The 23,964-nt window shown below is 37.3% G+C and overlaps 1 long non-coding RNA gene across 1 annotated transcript in view; it reads left to right on the plus strand.

Annotated features, from left to right (window-relative positions):
- LOC141568580 (uncharacterized) overlaps window positions 1-13,403 on the plus strand; it is a 34,630-nt gene extending 21,227 nt beyond the window's left edge. Inside the window, exons 2-3 of the long non-coding RNA XR_012491740.1 lie at window positions 9,364-9,673; window positions 11,793-13,403. This is a non-coding gene — a long non-coding RNA (uncharacterized LOC141568580). The remainder of the gene's footprint in view (window positions 1-9,363; window positions 9,674-11,792) is intronic.
- The last annotated feature ends 10,561 nt before the right edge of the window (window positions 13,404-23,964 follow it).

Here is a 23,964-nt window from a genome sequence, read left to right on the forward strand (position 1 = left end):
CATGGACAAATAAAGTTCACCAGTCCAATGCAGATTCAGAATTAGTCATGTGTGGGGAGGACATTCAAAAGAAATAGTTAACACTGGGGAATTTTAAAAGCCACATGCATTCCAGGGCAAGTCACATGTTCAGAAAAGACCTGAACCCACCCACCCCCCTTCAGCCAAGCTTTTACATTGGGCTGATCCCTAGGCACGGTGCAATGTGAAAAGACTGGAAGAGCTCCTGAAATTCAAGGACATTTCTGACAAAACACAAGCTGGACACAACTGAAGGATAGACATTTCAGTGATTACATCAACAAGGAATACAGTACTTGCAATAGTAGTTTGGGAAAATCACTAAACAAATGAAGCATTACAACTTTCAATTGTTAAAAAATTCAAACACTGAGGAATGAATTTGATTTTCAGAGTTGTAATATTATAATAGTCGAGTTGTCTGTTAAAAAAGAAATCACAAAGCATACAAAAAAGAAAAAAAAACAGGAAATTATTGCTCAAAGGATCAAAATGAGCTGACAGACACGGTCTTTGAGGAAGGCCAGACATTGGACTTGTCAGACAAACACTTTAAAACAACTATCTCAAATATACTCTAAGAGCTAAAGTAAAAACATACAAATAAATAAATCAAGAAAACTATGTATGAACAAAATGAGAATATCAATAAAGACAGAGAAGTTACAAAAAGAAAATTTCCAAAAGAAATTCTTGAGATGAAAATTACAATAACAGAAATGAAAAATTAACTAAGGGGTTCAACAACAGATCTGATCAGTTTTAAAAAAAAGTCAGTGAACTTGAAGATAGGAAAATTGAAATTATTGAGACTGAGGAACAGAAAGAAAGAAGAATGAAGAAAGTGAACAGGCCTAAGTGACCTGTGGGACACCATTAGGCAGATGAACAGATACATTATGAGTGTTCCAAAGCAGAAGAAAGGGAGAAAAAGGCAAAAGGAATATTTGAAGAAATAATGGCCAAAAACTTCCCAAGTTTGATTATATACATGAACCTACAATTCCAAAAGCTAAAGAAACTTTATGTAGGATAAACTTAAAGAGAATACACTGAGACACACTACAATCAAACTATTGAAAGACAACAACAAAGAGAGAATCTTGAAAGCATGAAGAGTAAACCAACACATCTCATACACTGGATCTTCAATAATATTAACAGAAAATTTCTTATCAGACTTTGTAGTCCAAAAGATAGTGGGGTGACATATTTAAAATGATGAAAGAAAAAACCTAGTCAATTAATAAATCTATAGCCAGTATAGATCCTCCCTCACAAATGAGGGAGAAATTAAGACATTCCAAAATAAGCAAAAGCTGAGGGAGTTTGTTACCACTAGAGCTGCCCTACAAGAAATGTTAAAGAAGTCCCTCAGGTTTAAATGAAAGGACAATAGACAGTAACTCAAAATGATATGGAAAAGTAAAGATATCTGTTAAAGGTAAATATATAGACAAATATAAAATTTAAAATAATTGTATTTTTATTTTTAATGCCACCTTTTATGTACAATGAGATTTTTAAAACAAATATATAAATGAATATAAATGTATGCTTTGGTCACACAGTCTATAAAGATAAAATTTATTCAAGTCCTCCCTTTACTGACTGAACTTCTGCCTATATATTCTACTCATTTCTGGAAATGAAGTATTGCAGACTCAATTAAATAGATGGTTCTATTGTAGAACCATCTATTTCTCCTTTCAATTCTGGTAATATTTACTTCATTTATTTTGGCACTCTGTTATTTGGTGTTTATCAGTTTATAGTTGTTACATCTTCTTGATTAACTGACCCTTTTATTAATATATAATGTCCTTTGTTGTCTCTTGTAATCTTTTTTTATTTAAAGTCTATTTTGTCTGATATTAATATAGCTAGCACTGTTCTCTTTTTGCTACTACTTGTATAGAATACATTTTCCCATTCTTTCCATTTTAATCTGTGTTTTTGGATCTAAAGTGAATTTCTTGTAAACAGCACATAATTTGTTTTTTTGAAAAATCTGTGCTGCCAATCTCTATCTTTTCATTAAAGAATTTGATCCATTTACACTTCAAGTAATTACTGATAAAGAAGGACTTACTTCTACCATTTTTTACATTTGTTTTCTGTGTGTGTCTTATAGAGTTTTGGCTCTCCTTTACTCCATTACAGATTTCTTTTAAGGTTAGTTGATTTTTTGCAGTGAACCACTTTTATTCCTTTCCCATTTCCTTTCTTTTAAATTAAAGTTTATTGGGGTGACAGTTGTTAGTAAAGTTACATCGGTTTCAGGTGTACAGTTCTGTAATATATTATCTATATATCACACTGTGTGTTCACCACCCAGAGTCAGTTCTCCTTCCATCACCCTGTATTTGATCCCATTTCCTTTTGTAAATATTTTTAAGACATTTTATCTGTGGTAACCATTGAGAATGCATTTAACATTCAAAGTTTAAAACAACCTACTTGACTTGATACTGACTCAATTTGAAAAGCACACAAAAACACTGTGCCTATACATATTCATCTCCCTCCCTACTTATGCTGTTATAACATAATATTAAATCTTCATATGACTTGAATGACACTATAAACCAACTAGACCTAACAGATTTTATATATATATTACTCCACTCAGCAATAGTAGAATATATATTCTTCTCAAGTGTACATGGAAATTTCACCAGGTTAGACTGTATGTGAGAACACAAAACAAGTTGCAATAATTTTTCAAAAGATTGAAATTATACTAAGGATCATTTTCAGGTCACAATGAAATAAAGCTACAAATCAAGTCCAGAAGTAAAAGTAGAAAATTTACAAATATGTGGAAATTAAACAACAACAAATAAGTCAAAGAAGAAACCACAAAATAAATTAGAAAACACTTAATGTTTTCACCACTGCTATTCAACATTGTACTGGAGTTTATAGTCAGAGAAATTAAGTAAGAAAGTGATATAAAAGTCATCTAGATTTTTTTGGGTAGATACCCAGGAGAGGGATTGCTGGGTCATATGGCAATTCTATTCGTAATTCTTTGAGGAACCTCCACACTGCCTTCCATAACGGCTGCACCAGTCTGCATTCCCACTAACAGTGTATGAGGGTTCCTTTTTCTCCACAGCCTCTCCAACATTTGTTATTATTTGTCTTGTTGATGATAGCCATTCTGACTGGGGTGAGGTGATATCTCATTGTGGTTTTGATTTGCATTTCTCTGATGATTAGTGATGTTGAGCATTTTTTCATATGTGTATTTGCCATTTGTATGTCCTCTTGGGAGAAATGTCTCTTCAAGTCCTCTGCAGCTTTATTTACGGTGGCCAAGACATGGAAACAACCAAAATGTCCTTCGATAGATGAATGGATGAAGAAGTTGTGGTATATATACACAATGGAATACTATTCGGCGGTAAGAAAAGATGATATAGGAACATTTGTGACAACATAGATGGATCTTGAGAGAGTAATGCTGAGCGAAACAAGTCAGACAGAAAAAGCAGAGAACCATGTGATTTCACTGATATGTGGTATATAAACCAAAAACAACAAAAGAACAAGACAAACAAATGAGAAACAGAAACTCATAGACACAGACAATAGTTTAGTGGTTACCAGAGGGTAAGGGGGGTAGGGGTGGGAGATGAGGGTAAGGGGGATCAAATATATGGTGGTGGAAGGAGAACTGACTCTGGGTGTTGAACACACAATGGGATTTATAGATGATGTAATACAGAATTGTACACCTGAAATCTATGTAATTTTACTAACAATTGTCACCCCAATAAAGTTAAAAAAAAAAAAGTAAAAAAAAAAGTCATCTAAATTGTTAGAAAAAGAAGCAAAACTATACTTATTTGCAAATGATATTGTACTATATATATAGAAAAAAGTCAAAGAAAAGCTACTAGAGCTAATAAATACATTTAGTAAAGTTGCAAGATACAAAATTAACACCCCCAAATCAGTTATGTTCTTATACATGTGCAATTAATATTCTGAAAGGAGATTAAGAAAGTAATCCCATTTACAACAACATTTAAAGAATAAAATACGTAGAAACAAATTTAACCAAGGAAAGAAAAGATCTGTATACTGAAAACTACAAAAAACAGTAAAATAAATTAATGAAGACCTAAATAGATAGGAAGACATCAGATGTTCTTGGATAAGAAGACTTAACATTGGTAAGATTTTGATACTACCTAAAATTATCTACAGAGTCAATACAATCCTTATAAAATTTCAATAGCTTCATAAGTAAAAGTCAAATCTAAACACATATGGAATTGTACAGGACCACAAATATTAAAACTAATTTTAAAATAAAAAAGAACAAAGTTTGAGGAATTATACATCTCAATCTCAACACTTGCTACAAAGTTACACTAATCAAAACTGTGGTACTGGCACAGGGATAGACATGTAGACCAATCAAATACAATTGAGAGTATATATATGTATATAATTTATTTTTGACAAAGGTGTCCAATCCATTCAACGTGAAAAAAAACAATAGCCTTTCAACAAATAGTTCTGGGACAACTGGATTTCCATGTGTAAAATAATAACTTTGGACCCTTATCTTACACCATATGAGTATACAAAAATTAACTCCAAATGGGTAATGACATAAATGTCAGAGCTAAATCCATAAAACTTTTAGAAGAAATCATAGTGGTAAATCTTCATTACCTTTTATTTGGTAATGGATTCTTAGATATGACACCAAAAGCATCAGTAGAAAAAGAAAAAAAAATAGATGAATTAAACCTCATTAAAATAAACCTTTTGTGCATCTGTAAGTGAAGACACCTTACAGAAAGGTAGGATATATTTATAAGTCATATATTTGATAAGAATTTAATATCTAGAATACATTTTCAAACTCCTGAAATTCAGTAACAAAAAGACAAAGAGCCCAATTTTGAAAATAGGCAAACATTTGAATAGACATTACTCCAGATAAGGTATACATAAGGTCAATAAGCACATAAGAAATGCTGAATATATTTAGTCATTAGGGAAATGAAAATCAAACCACAATGAGATACCACTTCACACCTATTAGGATGATAATAATAATAATAATAATAACCCCAGAAAATCACAAATGTTGGTGAGGAAGTGGAAAAATCAGAACACTTGTACAACCTCTGTAAAAAAAAGTTTGGCAGTTTCTCAGAGCCAAATGTAGAATTACCATGTGAATCAACAATCTACCACTAGACATCCACCCAAAAGAACTGAAAACAAGAACTCAGATATTTGTACACTAATGTTCATTTCAGCCTTATTCACAATAGTCTAAACAATAGGAAATAGGAAATCATCCAAGTATCTATCAGTGGAGGAATGTGTACATAAAATGAGGTAAATACATACCATGAAATGTTACTTAGCCATAAAAAGGAATGAAGCTCTGATACATACTATAACATGGATAAACTTTGAAAACATTATGCTAAACGAAATAAGTCAGTCACAAAAGGACAATTTAAGAATGGAATATATTTCTTATTTATTTAATTAGGTCTTCCTTAAATAGACCTTTCTACAAATTAGATATATAAATGTCTAATAAAAATATTAAAAGATGTTCAACATCATTAGTATTAGGGAATGTAAATCAAAACCTCAGAAAAATACCAATTCAAACCCATTGGAATGGATATAATAAACAATTGATGGCTAAGATTTTGAGAAATTGGAACTCTCATCCATTGCTGATGAAAATGTAAAATGGTGCAGCCACTTTGGAAAACAGTATGGCAGTTCCTTAAATTATTATAAATGTAGTTGCCAAGAGATGCAGAAATTACAGTCTTGGGTGTATATCCAAATCAAATGAAAATAAATGTCATACAAATAGTGTATAAAAATGTCCATAAGCAGCACCATTACTAATAGTGGAAACAACCCATGGGCTATGAATTGATGAATGGATAAAAAAACTGTGGCATACCTGTTTGTGTGAATTACTGATACATGATACAGGATAGATGAACTTTAAAAAACATTATGCTAAGTGGAAGGAGACAGTCACAAGACTAGGTGTTTTATGATTCTATTTATATAAAACGTTCTGAATAGATAAGTCTTCAGAGACAGAAGGTTAATGTTTTTCCAGGGGTTCGATGCAGGGTGGGTTAGGAGTGATTGCTAACAGGCATGGGGTTCCTCTTTTCTATTAAGTAAATTTTCTATGATTAGATAGTAGTGATGGTAACATGCTATGTGAATGCACTAAAACTACTGAACTGTGCATTTTAAATGGGGGAATATTATTGCAATGTGAATTGTAAAACTGATGAAAATTATCTTAGGATGTAATACAGATGTCCACGTCTGTTTGATTGTGAGAATTCAGAGCAAGATATGGGATTGCAATTTGCTTAGTTCAACTGGCAGCATATTACATGTGATTGATCTGTGATTTTTAACTTTATTCTTTTAATTTTTCTGGGCAAGTAAATTGCAATAAATAATTCTTAGCTACCGCTGCCTTTTATTGAACACTTTTTATGTGCTACTCTACTAGACATTTCTGATTAAATCATTATATTAATCCCAATGATACAGGTGTTATTAATTCATTCATGTAATGAATGGATTACATTCATTCACGAATATTTATGGAGCACTTTTTATGCAAAGGAACTTTCTTAATATTTGGGGATACAGTTCTAATTAGGACAGATCAGTTCCAAGCTTTATTATTTCCATTTTTAAGAAGTTGTTTAGGGTCACACAGCTAATGCAGATTAAAAATTGTACCTCACTAATTATTCTTCCTGTCACACAGCCTCTGGAGCTGACAGTCTTCTAGGTAAAGTGTATTTGACCCATTTTGTTTTAAAGATAAAAAGGAAGCAAAGGAAAAAGAGTAAAAATGGAATGGAAAGAGAGAGATTTATGAAATTCATTAGTATATATTAAAATGCTGATTGTATTTACTATTTAATTTGGTGTTCCACTACCTACAATGGTAGAACAGTTCAAATAATAAGGTTAACTTGAGAATTATATTATCTAATGTGATTATGTCAATTGATAATGTTGTGTCTAATGGCCCAACCTCCACTTTTTTTTTTTTTTTTTTTAGAATTTATTTATTTTTTTTATTAAATTTATTGGGGTGACAATTGTTAGTAAAATTACATAGATTTCAGGTGTACAATTCTGTATTACATCATCTATAAATCCCATTGTGTGTTCATCACCCAGAGTCAGTTCTCCTTCACTTTAATAATCTATCGACATGGCTTTCTTAGATCTAAAATCTCCCAGATCTCTGTACAGGATTATTTCAGTGTAACTTCTAGTGAATTTAGTAATTTCACTCTGAAAACATAAAATAATGTTTACATTAATTAGAAAAACATCAGCTTAACACTTTTTTATCTAATTAAAGTTTATTGCGGTGACAATTGTTGGTAAAGTTACATAGATTTCAGGTGTACAATTCTGTAGTACATCATCTATATATCACATTGTGTGCTTATCACCCAGAGTCAGTTCTCCTTCCATCACCATATATTTGATCCCCTTTACCCTCATCTACCACCCACTTCCCTCCTCACTCTCTGGTAACCACTAAACTATTGTCTGTGTCTATGCATTTTTGTTTCTTCATTTGTTTGTCTAGTTCTTTTATTGTTTTCAGTTATATACGACATATCAGTGAAATCATAGGGTTCTTGATTTTTTCTGTCTGACTTATTTCATTTAGCATAATAATCTCAAGATCCATCTATGTTGTTGCAAATGGTACTATTTCATGTTTTCTTATGGCAGAATAGTATTCCATTGTGTATGTATACCACATCTTCTTTATCTAATCATCTATCGAAGGACACTTTGGTTGTTTCCTGTCTTGGCCACTATAAATAAGCTTAACACTTTTAATCGATATGTTTTCTGATTGTGTAGATATTGGCATGACACAACTATTCTTTTATTGAGTTATTTATCTTTTTCCTCTACCTTTTATTTTAATTATTAATGGTGTTCAAGGAAGTTAATTCCATGCCATGTAGACATAGCTTCGGTTACAACTTCCAATGTATGGTTAGAACACTCAATAAGAAGTAAAACATGCCAGTGAAATTCAGCGTCTGTGTAATGATGTTGAAAAAGCACACAAGTAATATATCCATAGAATTGCAAAACAATGGAAAAGTGACAGCACTTGTGAACAGAAGAGTGCATGATTTTGTTTGTTTGTTTTAAACATCCAGTTATTTTTTAAACTTTTTTAAAATTTATTTTTAAAATTTATTGGGGTGACAATTGTTAGTAAAAATACATAGATTTCAGGTGTACAGTTCTCTATTACATCATCTATAAATCCCACTGTGTGTTCACCACCCAGAGTCAGTTCTCCTTCCATCACCATGTATTTGATTCCCAACTTTTATTCTTTGACCCAGAATTATAAGATAATCTTTGACTATGAAATGATGCTGGTATTTCTGCTGCTCTAGCTTTTTTTCTTTCTTTGTTGAGAAATATAATATACTTTCCAGGGTATGGAATAAGTGATATTTTTAGAGTTAATTGTTCACAGAATATTGAAATTATAACTTGGAGATTCTTTGTTTTCACTGTAGTATATAATCCAATATATCATCTATATACTGATATGTCTGTATATATCTATATATCTCTCTATATATGTCTATATGTCTGTATACATATCTATAAATATCTGTATCTATCTATCTCTATATCTAACTATCTATATCTATATCTATATCTATATCTATATCTATATCTATATCTATCATCTATATCTATGAGAGAGAGAGAGAGAGAGAGAGAGAGAGAGAGAGAGAGAGGTTCAGTGTAAGGTTGGGGGCAATATTTACTGGTAGTCAACTATGACCTGGACATTTTACATATGTTTTCTCATTGGACATTCCAAATTTCCACAGGAAGTTTATTTCACCCTTTTCCTACATGAGAAAACAGCTCAGAGGGGTTGGGAAAGTTGTCCAAAGTCACACAGCCAGGAAGTGGAAAATCCAAGATTTTGGACACAGCCTGTCTGATTCCAAAGCCCACGTTGTCACAGGACATCATGTTTCTGCTCATTGTGTTGACCACTCCCCTTCCTTTTTCTTTGAACAACCCCTCTGTACTTCATGGAGTTTGGCACTGTCATTCTCTTACTATTTTTTGCACAAAAATGTGCCATAATTTGTGAAAATGGTAAATTATTGAAAAAAAAAAGTAAAACAAATAATTAGGATAAACTTGAGAATAACACTTTGGACACATTAGAACTTTTTCCTTCTTATTTTTTGCAGAAGTATTTTCTAAAACAGTTTTGTTTTTTTAAAGGAATTTCCTCCATCTTCCAACTAAAAGTCCAGACTGAAGGCACTATCTTTGTCCTCTCCCTCGCCAGACCCACTGCTGTGGAAGTACCTGGAGGGAAGAGGTTAAACACCATGAGGAGAATGGATGAGGGACATGGATGAGAGTTCAATACACTTCCGGAAGAAGCAACAAAGTAGGTTGTGAAAGGTACCTGAAGAAGCAGGGTTCAGGAAACCACAGTTGGGAGCACTCCTCGAAGAGGACACAGGAGATGAGAGAGTGACTGAACGCACGCTGTGGAAGATGGAGCCTTGGAACACAGGCAGAATATGTGAGTATATGTGGTAGTGAGGCAGCAGCTGCAAACAGGAGTATTAATTGGAAGTTTGATGTAATTATCTGTTCCTCTGCTCCTTATCATTGAAACAATCTAAAAAAGACTTTTAGAAAGACCCAAGAAAATGATTGCAATACTATAAGATGCTTTTATTGGAGGAACAACTCAAAGATTCATGAAATGTAATACTATTTATTTAAAATATTAGAGACATTTGATTTTAAAATAACGAGTTTAGAAAACAACATATTAGATTTAAGCTATTTGTAAATCATCAAAAAAAACCTCTAGAAGTAGCAACAATTTTCACCCCTTGTTTTCTCCTCTAGAGGAAAATTAACCTCAAGTTCCCAATTTTTTTAGCATTAGGCTGCTAAAAGCACAATTTTTGATCATAGCATTCCTTAATCTTGCTCTGCTTCTTGCTTGATTTAATACATGTTCTTATAAAAGAGAAAAATGGGAGAAGCAATTTATAACCTATTTGCGTTAAAAGTTGATGGAACTTTGCAATTTCTATTAACAATACATGTTCATTAAGGAGGACTGTTTAAAAATCTTTATGTATTCAAGAGCTGTTCTATGTTTTAATCCAATGAGTAGGCACAGAAATTTCCTCTTACTGATATCATTGTTTGACTATTTCAACCTGTGTATTTCTGTGGCACTTTATTGTTCCCTGAATTAACTCACCTTCCATTTCTAGGAGCCTTTTCATCATGAATCTGACTTGCTGCTAATGTGGAATGCTTATTAGACACACACACACACACACACACACACACACACACACACACGGACCATGGTGTTGGGCTTACTTGATCTCCACTAAAATATTTTTTTTAATTAAATAAGAAAATCTTCTGAAAGCATAGAATGAATAAATTTCTATATGAAAAGACAAATAATTGCTATTTTACCTTACCTTTGAAACAGTGGCAGGGAAAACAATTTACAGTATGGGTTATATAAAGCCTCTAGGTTTGAGAAGAGATACATAGTGGGTGCAGTTTTACTGCAGGTCAGATTATCATACCTTCCTGTGTGCCTGCAATGGTCCTTTTGGGTTTTACATTTGCTTGGAATTCTTCATTTCTCAACGAAGTATTGTTATTAACGGTTGCAATAACGTAAGTTGGAATTGGGAACTTTCATTTTGTCGAGTTGCTTCTGCAGTGCATCTTGTCATGTGTTAATTGCAAAGACACAACTGACCACCTCATGTTCCACGGCCCTCAGGCCCAATGTGGCTGACCTTCTTTTAAGGGCAACATTCCAGTGGCTCTAAGAGGTATGACAATTAAGTTCGCAAACTCATCCTAGATAAAGTGCTACATATCTCACTGTTGAATATCACTATGGTTACCTTCGAAGTACTCCCCTTGGGAAGCTATGCACCAATGTCAGCTCCTTGTCCACCCTTCAAAGCAATTTTGTAACTCTTTTTCTCAAATGGCCATCAGAGCTGTCATTGTATTACCCTTGATGTCCTGAATGCCATCAAAATGTCTTCCTTTCAGTATTTCCATTATCTTCGAGTAAAGAAAGAAGTCATTGGGGGCCAGATCAAGTGACTAGGGTGGGTGTTCCAATACAATTATTTGTTTACTGGCTGAAAACTCCCTCACAAACAGTGCCTTGTGAGCTGGTGCATTGTTGTGTGCAAAAGCCATGAATTGCTGGCAAAAAATTCAGGCCGCTTTCGTCTAACATTTTCATGTAGCCTTTTCAGAATTTCCAAATAATAAACTTGGTTAACTTTTGTCCAGTTGGTATAAAATCATAATAAATAATCCCTCTGATATCAAAAAAGTTTAGTAACATCGTTGCAACAAGTTCATGACCTTAATTGTCTGACCTCATATGTGCAAACAGATTATGATCAGACACCAGTGTCTTGGCCATCCTACTCTTCGGTTCTTCCTATCTTGGTGGTGTAAATCTATTTATTTAATTGATTAGTAATGCTTTTTAAATTTTTAAGTAAGCCTTTTGGTAGTCATGAGCTAAAATATGAATATTCATGTTCAAAGAAAAATGAAACAATGAATATGGAAGGTAGTGAGAATGTGTGACATTCAAATTGTCTGACTGCTTTTACCTTTCCCAACAGTGACAAGTTGTCACTGGCCATGGAAACCAGAAGATACATATCACCATAGAAGCTTCTGCCTCAAAGCTTCATGGGTCAATTAAGAAGAAGGCTAACATGAGCAGCTGTAGAAGATGTGTTAATGTAGCACTCTATAAAGCAAAGCTCATCATTTAGATCAAATGAGTGTTCTAAGTAAATTTCATTTATTGTCAATTTCAAGCAATTTTGATGAATGTACAAGTGTGAAACAAACCTGTTGATGTGTTGCCTCCATTAACAAGAGAAGAACTTTGCAAGAACTTAGTGAAGCTAGTTTTGTGTCAGTTCTAAGATGTTTCACAAAGAAAATCAGTTAATTCTGGTAAAATTTGATTTGTTTCGTCCAATTCCTGAAATCAAAGTTCAGCACTTGGAAGTTCATTCTGTTGATGATTGAAAATAAGACTTTTTTTGTGAGAGCTGTTATAAATTCAGTTTAGAAGTTCAATACTGAACATAAAATCATTTGTTTTTGTCATGGTAATATAAACACAAATTTTGGTGAAGCACAGCATCATGATGTAATAATAATCTTACTGGATTAAAAAAACCCGTGGAGCAAAAAATATACTTAGAATTGGTAGTGGTGACACATAATATATAATTGTACTCATAAAATAGGAGATACTCTACTTAGTATACAAGATATTATAGTTATCTAAGTTTATAAATATTTTGTATGAACAGTAAGTAATCGAACTACAAAACTGGGGTGACACAGCTGATGTTGAAATGCTTCAGTTTGGTGGTGTGGCCTTTTTGTCTTTTCTGCCCTTAACCAATATAGTTTAGGAAAATTTGAGTTACTGAAAAACTGCTTTGTAAACTTATGAATGCAGGTCCTGCAATGAGTCCTACAATGTGTGTGAACTTATGAATCTTATAAATTATGATTACAATATTTTTCAAATATGGTGGGAAATTTTCCCTCAACATACACAACTCACGGAACATTAAAAACTTAGTTTTTGAGGCTTTAAGCAATTTCAATTATTGAAAACAAAACTTGGAAATAAGGTGATTGAAAATTTTCTGTCAAGAACCATACAATTTCACTGATATGTGGTACATACTACTGAAAACAACAAAGGAACAAGACAAACAAATGAAAAAACAAAAACTTATAGACACAGACAATAGTTTAGTGGTTACCAGACTGTAGGGGGTGATGAGGGTAAAAGGAATCAAATATATGGTGATGGAAAGAGAGCTGACTCTGGGTGGTGAGCACACAATGTGATATATAGATGATGTATTACAGAACTGTACACCTGAAATCTATGTAACTTTACTAACCATTGTCACCCCAATAAACTTAAAAAAAGAGAAAATTTTCTGTACGAAAATAAGAGAATAATTGAATAAATTAATGACTGCTCTAATGTATACAAAATTAATTTGAAGATCTATAATTTGTGCTTAATATCTAAATTTGTGGGGAGAAAAAAGTTTTGATTGAGCTTCTACTTCTAATTGGATAACCTTATACATTATACCAGAATGAAATAAAGTTGAGAAGTCTTATAATTTTGCAGCATGTAAAATTGTCAGAATATTCAAGAGAATCATAAATAAAGTATTTGAAATGTTTAGTGTTATAATTCTTTTTTTGTCAAAGTAAGATACTCTGAATGGAAACAAAAAGGTAATGTCTGTGAAAATAACTGGGCTGAAATATTTTTTACATTTAACAATAAAGAAATAAACTTAGGAACATGTTATTTTAGCAGAATTTGCTCTGAGACTACCATGTACCTCTTCCCCTTTATAAAGAATATTTTCTCACTTAAAAATATTCTGGTCTACATACAGAGGAAAGATAGTTGATGGTATCAAGGATGACAAATTCATTAACATGAAATGTAACTTGGAGAAGTTACAGGTAATTTTCATTAAAAAGTTGAAAATATTAAAAACATGCTGAAAAATACTAGTGACATAGTGCTAAAGGCAGAAAATACCAAGAAACTGATTAATTCACCTGAATATAACACAAGAGTAACTATTTCGCTTGCATTATTTTTTGATATTTGGCTAATCAATATAAAGCATTTGAAAATTTTCTTTATTGCATACACATGTTATAGTTTTTAGAATTTTATTTTTGAAAATAGGTTGAATAGTATCAGTTATAGTTCTACTAGTAAAGTTAGTAGAACTAAAGTTATTTGTTGATCTTTATATACATATACAAATACATACATATACATACACACATGATTTTAATGACTTTTGTGCCTCCTTTCATGCTTAAAATGTCTTCATTTGGATAGTAAGTTATATTGTCACTCTGTACATTTAGCCTTTATATAAAGATATGAAAAGAAAGTTCCTTCTGTTCTTTGTCTCAAATTCAGGTAGTATCTTTAATTATTTACTCTACACAGATGAACTAGATCCTAACTGGGAGTGACTTTCTGTTTCTCTGGGTTGGTTTAGCATGAATTTGTAGCTCTATTGTGTATTAATTTCCCCGTTTTTCCTTCCCAAGAGAGGTAATGATTTTCTGAGGTCCTATCTCAAACATACCCCAGGGGTGAGTCTGACTGATCTAGCAGAATCCCATCTCTTCAGCAGGGATTGATTCCAGAATGGGTATGTGACTCAATTCTGGTTAAAGGGAAGTAAGGCAGCCTTCCCTGAAGCTCTTGGGAAATGCCTTCCTTTCTCTTAAGAGGAAGTCATGACAAGCTGCTCTCTCTCTCCTGGTGGATGTGAATGTGCCAGGATGAAGCACATAATGCTGTTGCTACTGGCAGCATCCTGAGATCACCTGGGAAGCCTGTCTCAGTGGAAACTGAAGCTTTTTTTGGATGACAGAGTAAAGAAGCAGAAAGAATCCAATTTTGGATAATATCTTTGAACTTCTGACTTCTGGTTTTATTATTTTGTGAGCCAATGAATGACCTTATTATATAAATGTTTTTCCTGTATTGTGAGATAGTTTGTTACTTGCAGATGAAGGCATTACAAAATAAATATTTCCCCAGAAAGAGCAACAACAAACTGTCCTCACTACCTTCCCATACTCCACATTTTCACACCTCTCAGTTGCTACTTAGCCTGCATGGTCAGTCACTGGGGGTGCCAAAAAATGTATACACATGGCTTGTATTCATCTTTTGTTATTGACATATATTGAGTATTACAATTTTAATACAGTTTTTTCCTTTCTTAAAATTTGTATACATTTTTCTTGCACTCTGTATATTATGTTTATTTTGTGACTGTAATGTGATTATAAGATCCTTGAAAACAGAGACATGGTATACCTATATATCTATATCTATCTATATTTTCATATAGATGTGTATTTATGTACACATATACATACACATGTATGTATATACATGAGAATAATGCTTTTTAAAAACAATGAGTGTAATGATTTAACTCATTAAATAATAATCAAATGCCTACAAAGTCTTAGGTATTGTTGATGGCATTTGGGCAACAGAGATGACTAAAATAGATTAGGTTTCTGCCTTCATAAAATTTCAGGCAGGACTATACCTATTGGTTTTAACAGGGTCACATGGTACCTTTACTTGCTTGAATTATGTCAATTGTGATAGAAAAGATAGGGCATTTATTAGAGCAAATAAACTGTCAGATCTTCTAACCTTTAGACATAGGGGGAGGCAAAGATTTGAAAACAATCAATGTTTCATTTTCATAAGCGACCTTTGCAACAATTACCTGAATATTTCAAACAAAGTATTTGTGTCTCAATGGTTTGATTAGATACCGAAATTCCATATCAGCTATTGTGCATGAATATTACCTTAATATCCAGACGTTTTCTTTCTAATCTACTTCTCTTCCAATATGCTTAGCATTTAAAAAAAAATCTTACAGTTCAAATGTCCAAGTTAGACACATTGACTTTTCTTTTTATGGTGGAACAATGTAATTTTTTTTCATTTTTTTATTAGTTTCAGGTGTACAAAGCAATGTAATAATTAGACATTTACACTCCTCACAAAGTGATAACACACCCCCAATCTACTACCCCTCTGATATCGTATATAGCTGTTACAATACCATTGACCATATTCCTTATGCTGTACTCCAAATCCTGTGACTATATACATACATATATATGTATATGTATATATATGTATGTGTGTGTGTATATATATATACATATATATACAGTTGATATTCAATATTATTCATCTTCAGCTTCAGTTGTATAGCACAGTAGTCAGGCATCTACACAGTCTGTGAAGTGATCTCCCTGATAAGTCCAGTGCCCATCTGGCACCTTACATGATATTTACAACATTGTTGATTATATTCCCCATACTGTATTTCATATCCCCATGACTATATTGTGACTACTAATTTGTACTTTCTAATCCCTTCACCTTTTCCCCATCCTCATCCCCCTCCCTTCTAGCAACCATCAGTTCTTCCTCTATATCTCTGAGACTATTTCTGTTTACTTTGCTCATTTATTCAGTTCTTTAGATTCCACATATAAGTGAGATCACATGGTATTTGTCTTTCTCAGTCTGACTTATTTCACTTAGCATAATGTTTTCTAGGTCCATCCATATCATTGCAAATGGTAAGATTCCATGCTTCTTTATGGCCGAGTAATACTCCATTGTATAAATGTACCACAGTTTCCTTATCCAATTGTCTATTGATGGGCATTTTGATGGTTTCCATATCTTGGGTATTGTGAATAGTGCTGTGATATACAGAGGGATATATATATATATATATATATATATATATATATATATATATATATATATATATATATAATTTTATTTTTAAATTAGGGTTTTGGATTTCTTTGAATAGATACCCAGGAATAGAACTGCTGGGACATAAGGTAGTCTAATTTTCAATTTTTCGAGGTACCTCCATACTGTTTTCCATAGTGGCTGCATCAATCTGCAAGCCCACCAAAGTTCACGAGGGTTCCCTTTTCTCCACATCCTCCCCAACACTGTTGTTTGTGGATTTATTGATGATAGCGATTCTGACAGGAGTGATGTGGTATCTCATTGTGGTTTTCATTTGTGTTTCTCTGATTAGTGATGTTGAGCATTTTTTCACATGTCTGTTGGCCATCTGTATTTCCTCTTCAGAGAAATGTCTCTTCATAGACATCTTGACTTTTTTCTTTTGTTTAGCCCCAGGATTTATTAATTGAGTTTTTTAACCTATTAACATCTTCTAAATTTTTTACCTCCTCTCCAACAAGCTTCCCATTCTATGTTAGCTCTGTGATTGTCAGCAAGTTGTCTTACTGCTCAAAATTCTGGTTCCATATCCAAAATGGGAATAGAAATATCAACCCCCTTGTGACCTTTATTGTGAGGAGTAACTGAGATCATATTTCGAAAGTTCAGAGTATGCTGCCAAGCATAGAGCACTTAATACATGTAGTCTACTCTTACCGTACATTCCTCACCTTAGCTTAGTACTCATCATCTTTCAATGGGGATTGTGTTGAAAGTCTTCTAACGAACTTCTGTGACTACTTTCTTCTTATTTTAATTCATTCTCTTCTTTGTGGCTAAAATTATTATCCCCCAAACATAAATATGATCATATCTCTCCCTATTACAATAGCCCACAATCTTTAGAATGATTACTTAGAAGCTACCTGATAAGTCCAGTGTCCATCTGGCACCCTACATAATCTTTACAACATTATTGATTACATTCCCCTACTGTATTTCATATCCCTGTGACTACATTGTGACTACTAATAACAACAAACTGTCCTCACTACCCTCCCATACTCCACATTTTCACACCTCTCAGTTGCCACTTGGCCTGCATGGTCAGTCACTGGGGGTGCCACTCTCTGTGGGCACCAGACTTCCTGGACTCAGCCAGGGCTCTCAGGGCACCGCCACTCTCTCTGGGCTCAGCCAGACTTCCTGGACTCAGCCAGGGCTCTCAGGGCACTGCTACTTTCTCTGGGCACCAGACTTCCTGGACTCAGACAGGGCTCTCAGGGCACTGCTACTCTCTCTGGGTTCAGCCAGACTTCCTGGACACAGCCAGGGTTTCTCAGGGTACTGCTAGTCTTTCTGGGCAAAGCCAGTCTTTCTGGGCACAGCCAGTCTTTCTGGTCACAGCCAGGGTTCTCAGGGCACAGCCAGGGTTTCTTACATGTTCTCGATGGCGGCCAGTTGGGACACAAAAGCAAACATCTGTCAGTTTCACTACATGGTGGTATTTTCCCAAACAGTCAAGCGGTCCATTAAAATATGATGGATCCCATTCCCCATAGTCCACAGTCATTTGCCAGGGCTGTGCATTAGCCTCACAATGTGTGCCCTCTCTGTAGGGCGAGGGCTCCAAGTCCCCCCCAACCTGGGGGTGAGGGCCTCAGCAAGCAGTTCCCAGCCCACAGGGCCACAAAGACCTTCGCTTTCTCGGGCCTATGCTGGTTGGAGAACCATCCACGTCTTCCCACCCCTCCACTGGGGTCCAGCTCTCCAGCAGCTGCTCCTCCTGGTCTTCCTGAGACTGAGTGTTCATACATACAGACTGCTCCACTGCTCTGCTGAGAGTTTTGGCTGGCACCGTACCCTGATCACTGTGCCATGTGTCATGCAGGGGACCCCGCTCAATGGGCCATTTGTCATGCAGGGCATCAGGCAGGGTCTCTGGTCCCACTCCCCACATAAGAACGCAGGACATGGTGAGGCCAAAAAGGAACACCCACGGAGCCATAGATAGGGGAGTCATACCACTATAGCCTCACTGGCGGCTGGGTTGGAGACACAGGAAGCAGGAGCCACAGAATCTGCAATCCACACTCCGCCGTGCTAACTGCACTCCACGCTTGCCAGCCACCATCTTCTTGCTAGCCCCCATTTTCTGCTAGCGTAGCCATGGCAGTTATATTAGTGGCCAATGGGTCACTGGTTACAGCTGATGGCCAACTGGCCACAGCTGATGACCATCCAATCACAGTTGATGGCCGTTTACTACCTGAGCCAGCAACTTTCCAAGTGAGGCCGAGAGCCTGGAAACTGCACTCCTGGCTCTGTCCCCACAATCTGTATTCAGGTTTTCATTTTGGAAAACATTCTTTAGCTTTGTAGAGGATAGATTTGAGGAGCCAGAAGAGTCAGGTTGGCAGGGAAAGCATAGAGGAGGAAACACAAGGAAAATGAGAGATAAGGAGTCCTCTGGCCCCAAGGGGAGCAGACAGAGAGGCCTTGGTTTCTGACCAAAATGTCAACACAGATCTGATTCCTGGTGGCTCAGCTTTACCTTCTTTCCTTTCCTTAATAAATTCCCCATTTTTTGGCTATGATTCTTTTTTGAATGGGCTCCACATAGCCTAAAATGAAAACCAAACCAAACAAACAACTTATTCAGAAAAACACACACAGGGCCGGCCCGGTGGCTCAGGTGGTTAGAGCTCCATGCTCCTAACTCCGAAGGCTGCTAGTTCCATTCCCACATGGGCCAGTGGGCTCTCAACCACAAGGTTGCTGGTTCAACTCCTCGAGTCCTGCAACGGATGGTGGGCTCTGCCCCCTGCAACTAAGATTGAACAGGGCACCTCGAGCTGAGCTGCCTCCTGAATGGCTCAGTTGGTTGGAGCGCGGGCTCTCAACCACAAGGTGGCCAGTTCAATTCCTCGTGTCCCTCAAGGGATGGTGGGCAGTGCCCCCTGCAACTAAGATTGAATACGACACCTTGAGCTGAGCTGCCACTGAGCTCCCGGATGGCTCAGTTGGTTGGAGTGCATCCTCTCAACCACAAGGTTGCTGGTTCGACTCCCACAAGGGATGGTGGGCTTGCGCCCCTGCAACTAGAAAACGGCAACTGGACCTGGAGCTGAGCTGCACCTTCCACAGCTAAGATTGAAAGGACAACAACTTGGCTTGGAAAAAAGGCCTGGAAGTACACACTGTTCCCCAGTAAAGTCCTGTTCCCCTTCCCCAATAAAAATCTTTAAAGAAAAATAAATAAATAAGATTTAGATATATTTTTTTAAAAAAGAAAAAACATACAGAAGAAATATCTTGGCAGACACTGAACATTTAGGCAGAACTCACATTTATTGAGCTGTATAGCTTAAAGAGAGCTACAAATCTGTTGCTCATGAGTGCTATTATGACACTTGGTTTAAGATGAACAAACGGAGGCATAGAGTTTACACTGTAAATTAGTGATGGTTAAGACTCAAATCCCAGTCAGCCTGGCTGCAGAGCCTGTGCTTACAGCCATCCTCTCCCTGCTTCTTATCACATCCTCCTCTGCCTTCCCCACACACAAAAAATCCTGCTCCTCAGCTTCATTCATTTGTTCCCAGAACCTGCCATAGTGCTTTGTCTGCCTGCAAGTCTTTCTCCGGAATTCTCACTGGCAAAGCTCTCCTCATCCTCTCAGATGCAGCCTAAATATGGACACCTCTCTCAGGCCTCTCTACCCCTGCCCTTTCCCCAAACCCCTTCCCAACACAGCAGAATGAATTACTCCCCTTAGGTCTCATGAAGCCTTATATGTGCATGCATTTTGATACACTTTCTTCACTAGACCGCATGTCTGATCTTTTGCAAGGAGGAAGCATAGCATCTGGCACGTAGTAGGTGCATACTTGGAATTAATAATCTTGTGAATAAATAATAAATAATGAATAATGTGAATCAATAATACTGGCAAAAATGGAAGTATCAGCATCAAGTAGAGCTTTTCAGGAGCAGGATAGAATGGTTTCCAGATACCCAATGGACCCTCAAATCTCAAAAGGGAGGAACTTCAGAAATCAAGCAGTAATGATTTGAAGACATTTCTTTTATTCCATGCTCTGTTTTCTAAGGCACTTGTATTTTATTGCAATAGATGGACTGAAATGATGTATTTATGATTTCCCACAAATCAGAGATGCTTCTCTCTTCTTTCTATTTGCTTTAAAAGATACATGGGAGACATAATTTGCCTGTCACTCCCTCCAGTTTCTTGGCCGACTGTCTTTGCATTTCAAAGCCCTCCACTGCCTCCTCTATGTACAGTTCCTCTCCTCCCCACATCACTCTTGCCTGTGTGACATCTGTGCCCAGCCTTCATCACCACAGTGTTGTCAGTGGCACCATGAACTGTCCAATACACTACTATTCAAGGAGGCAGCCCAGCTACTACTGGTCTTACCCCAGATTGTGTTCTCATTTAAAATCTGGCTTCTGTTAGGCAAATAATTTGGCTACGAGTCACAGAAGGATATACTATGTCTAAATAAAATGCTGTGAATAATCAATATTCTTACTACATGTACACACATACAGATATATAAGAATATTCATAGCTTAGGACCATGCCATGGTCCTAAGACGGAGGCAGAGAAAAGTTATTTTTCTTAGTTTCTGTAGACAGCTATGAATATGCTTTTGTACCTTTAAATTGCTTTTCTTCTTTCCTGCTAATGAATGATAGAATATTCTCTCAGACCTGGTTACCAAGACAGCAATGGAAATGCCTTCTGTTCTGTTGCTTTATAAAGTAAGTTGTGTCATTAGAGTAAAACAAATTTGGGAGGTGGGGCAATGGCAGAAGACTTGAGGTTGAGGAGAAGGGATGGGCTGGGGCACTTCTCCTGACACTCAGTTTGCCTCCTGCACCTTCTCAGGCAGCAGTTTTGTCTCTTCCATGCTCCACCTCCCACCACAGAAGCTTACCACAGCTCCAGTTCTCACCAAGGAACCCAAGGCTCCTGTGTTATGCTAGCTCCTCCTGGTCCTTGCATCCTTCCAGCCTGGGGTTGGTTGTAACTTGCTTCTGTTGCTAAATTGGGCTGCCTCACTTTTCCCTAATTGGCTTCGTCTGTCTCTTTCATCACCTGTTTTGTGCTTAATCAATCTCCTTTGTGAGAGTCCTCCATTTAAATATTCCGAGTGAATCCTGCTTTCCTTGATTGGACCCTGACTGTTTCAGGGTCTAACACAGGCTACTGAATTCTTAGGCAAGTGACACTGTTGGAAGTGCACTTACTCTGCATTAACCCCAAAGATCTCAGAGGACCTTCTGGAGCATGAACTCCTGCTATCACTCTTCCCTTTGCAGTTAAATGAAGATTCTACCTTGAGCCTGCTCTGTGCCATGGTCCTAAGACGGAGGCAGAGAAAAGTTATTTTTCTTAGTTTCTGTTAACAGTAGGGTCACAAGACACTTGATTTTTAGCCTAGCTGTGTGCCTTCTTCAGGCAACACCCCTCAAAATCACTTCAGGGAGCTGATTTATAACTGGTTGTTAGTAACTTTCCTAAAAAGTCACAAAGGATGATAGGGTCCCCAGATAATGTCTACATATATGATTGATAGGATTGGAATATGGATCCGTGAGCTGTTAACCACTCTAAAATGCTGTCACTGCTTCTTTCTTTCCAAGGAGGGAAAATTGGGCCACAAAATAACCAATTTTAAAATGGTTTTAGGGCATTGATAATAGTTCTAGAGACATACTCTTAATCCAAAAGTATCAAAGTAGGGTTGTACACCTGTGGGGACAGAGCCCAGAGAGCAGTTTCCAGGCTCTCGGCCTCATATGGAGGGGTGCTGGCTCGGGTGGTAGATGGCCGTCAGCTGTAACCCTTGAGCCATTGGCCACTAATATAACTGCTGTGGCTACGGAGGGAAGAAGAGCAGAGTGGAGGAGAGGGGAGGAGAGTCATTGGTCGGTTGGCAGAAAAGCGGACAGCAGGTCGTCGTGTGAACCCAGCCTCCAGTGAGACCACAGTGGTATGACTTCCCTACCTGTGGCTCCGTGGGTGTTCCTTTTGGGCTTAGCCACATCCTGCGTTCTTGTGCAGGCAGTGGGAGCAGAGACCCCGCATGACACCCTGCATGACAAATGGCTCAGCGAGCAGGGTATGGTGTCGGCTGAAACTCTCCGGAATGTACTGGAGCAGTTTACACGTATAAAAGCTCAGTTTCGTAAGCAGGGTATGGTGCTGGCCAAAACCTACCAAAGCATGGTAGAGCAGTTTGTGCGTGTGAGAGCCCAGCTTCGGGAGGCCCGCGAGGAGCTACGCCGGGAACCTGAGGCATGGTTTGCTTGGGAGACTCAAGCCTCCAGCTGGCACACCACCCTCTTGGCCATGGACGGCGTTGCCTTCATTTTGGTGATCTGCTGTGGCCTTGGGCTCCGAGGGTTGTGGACATCTTCCGCGGAGGCCTCCACCCACTCAGACACCTGGCACGGTGAGCAAGATTCCAACCAGGTAGGAATGGATTCTGACTCTGGGCAGGAAGACATGTGGCCCCCACACAGTATATGGTGTCCAGTGGCCACTGTTCTCAGGAGTTGGACCCCCAAGGAGGGGTGGGAGGACATGGACGGCTCTCCGGCCAGTGTGGAGAGGGCCCTGCAGGCTCTGGCTGAGCAGTTGCCAGAGGAAGAGAAGGCTACAGCCGGCCGCGTGGGTTGGATGTTCCTCCCGGCCTTGAGTCTCAACACGGAAAATGTGCTTAATAAAATGGCCCAGGTGCTGGACCAGGTGTCCCGGTTGGAATCGCTGGAAGCCCGGGTCCGCCTGTTAGAGGAGGAGCCCCAAGGTGGAGACTCTGAGGCAGAGGCAGACGATGCAAGTGGACACAGTGTAGCTCCCAACCCCCAAGCCCGGCCAATCTTGAAGCAAAAGGTAAAACGTGAGCAACCTTTGGGCCCTGGGGGCATTGCTGAGGGCAACCCAGCTGTGACTGAGTTCACAACCTACACCCCATACACTCCCACTGAATTGCAGGAGCTGGGGAGGCGGTACCGACAGCACCCTGGAGAGCTAGTCTCGGCTTGACTACTACGTTTATGGGTTGAGGGAGCAGACAGCATTCTCTGCTCCACAGGTGAGATGGAAAAGCTAGCCTTCATGACTGTGCATCCATCCCTGCAACAAAGGATACAGAACTGCCATACGTTGGCCCACGACCAGGGCAACCATTCTCTAATGGAGTGGCTCACTGCTGCGGTACGCACAGTATGGGGACAGGCTGGCGAGCTGCCAGACACTGTGAGTCAATGGCAGTCATATACGAAACTTATGCAAATAATCTGTGAAATGGGTATGAGACATGCTATTTTTAACCTTAACATGCAGGGCCCAGATGACAATCTTTTTACAGCCAGCATGAGAGATCTGGTTTTGGATACTGCACCTGCGAGTGCTTTT

This window comes from Rhinolophus sinicus, linkage group LG14 (genome assembly GCF_036562045.2).
Source record: "Rhinolophus sinicus isolate RSC01 linkage group LG14, ASM3656204v1, whole genome shotgun sequence".
NCBI classification, from domain to species: domain Eukaryota; kingdom Metazoa; phylum Chordata; class Mammalia; order Chiroptera; family Rhinolophidae; genus Rhinolophus; species Rhinolophus sinicus.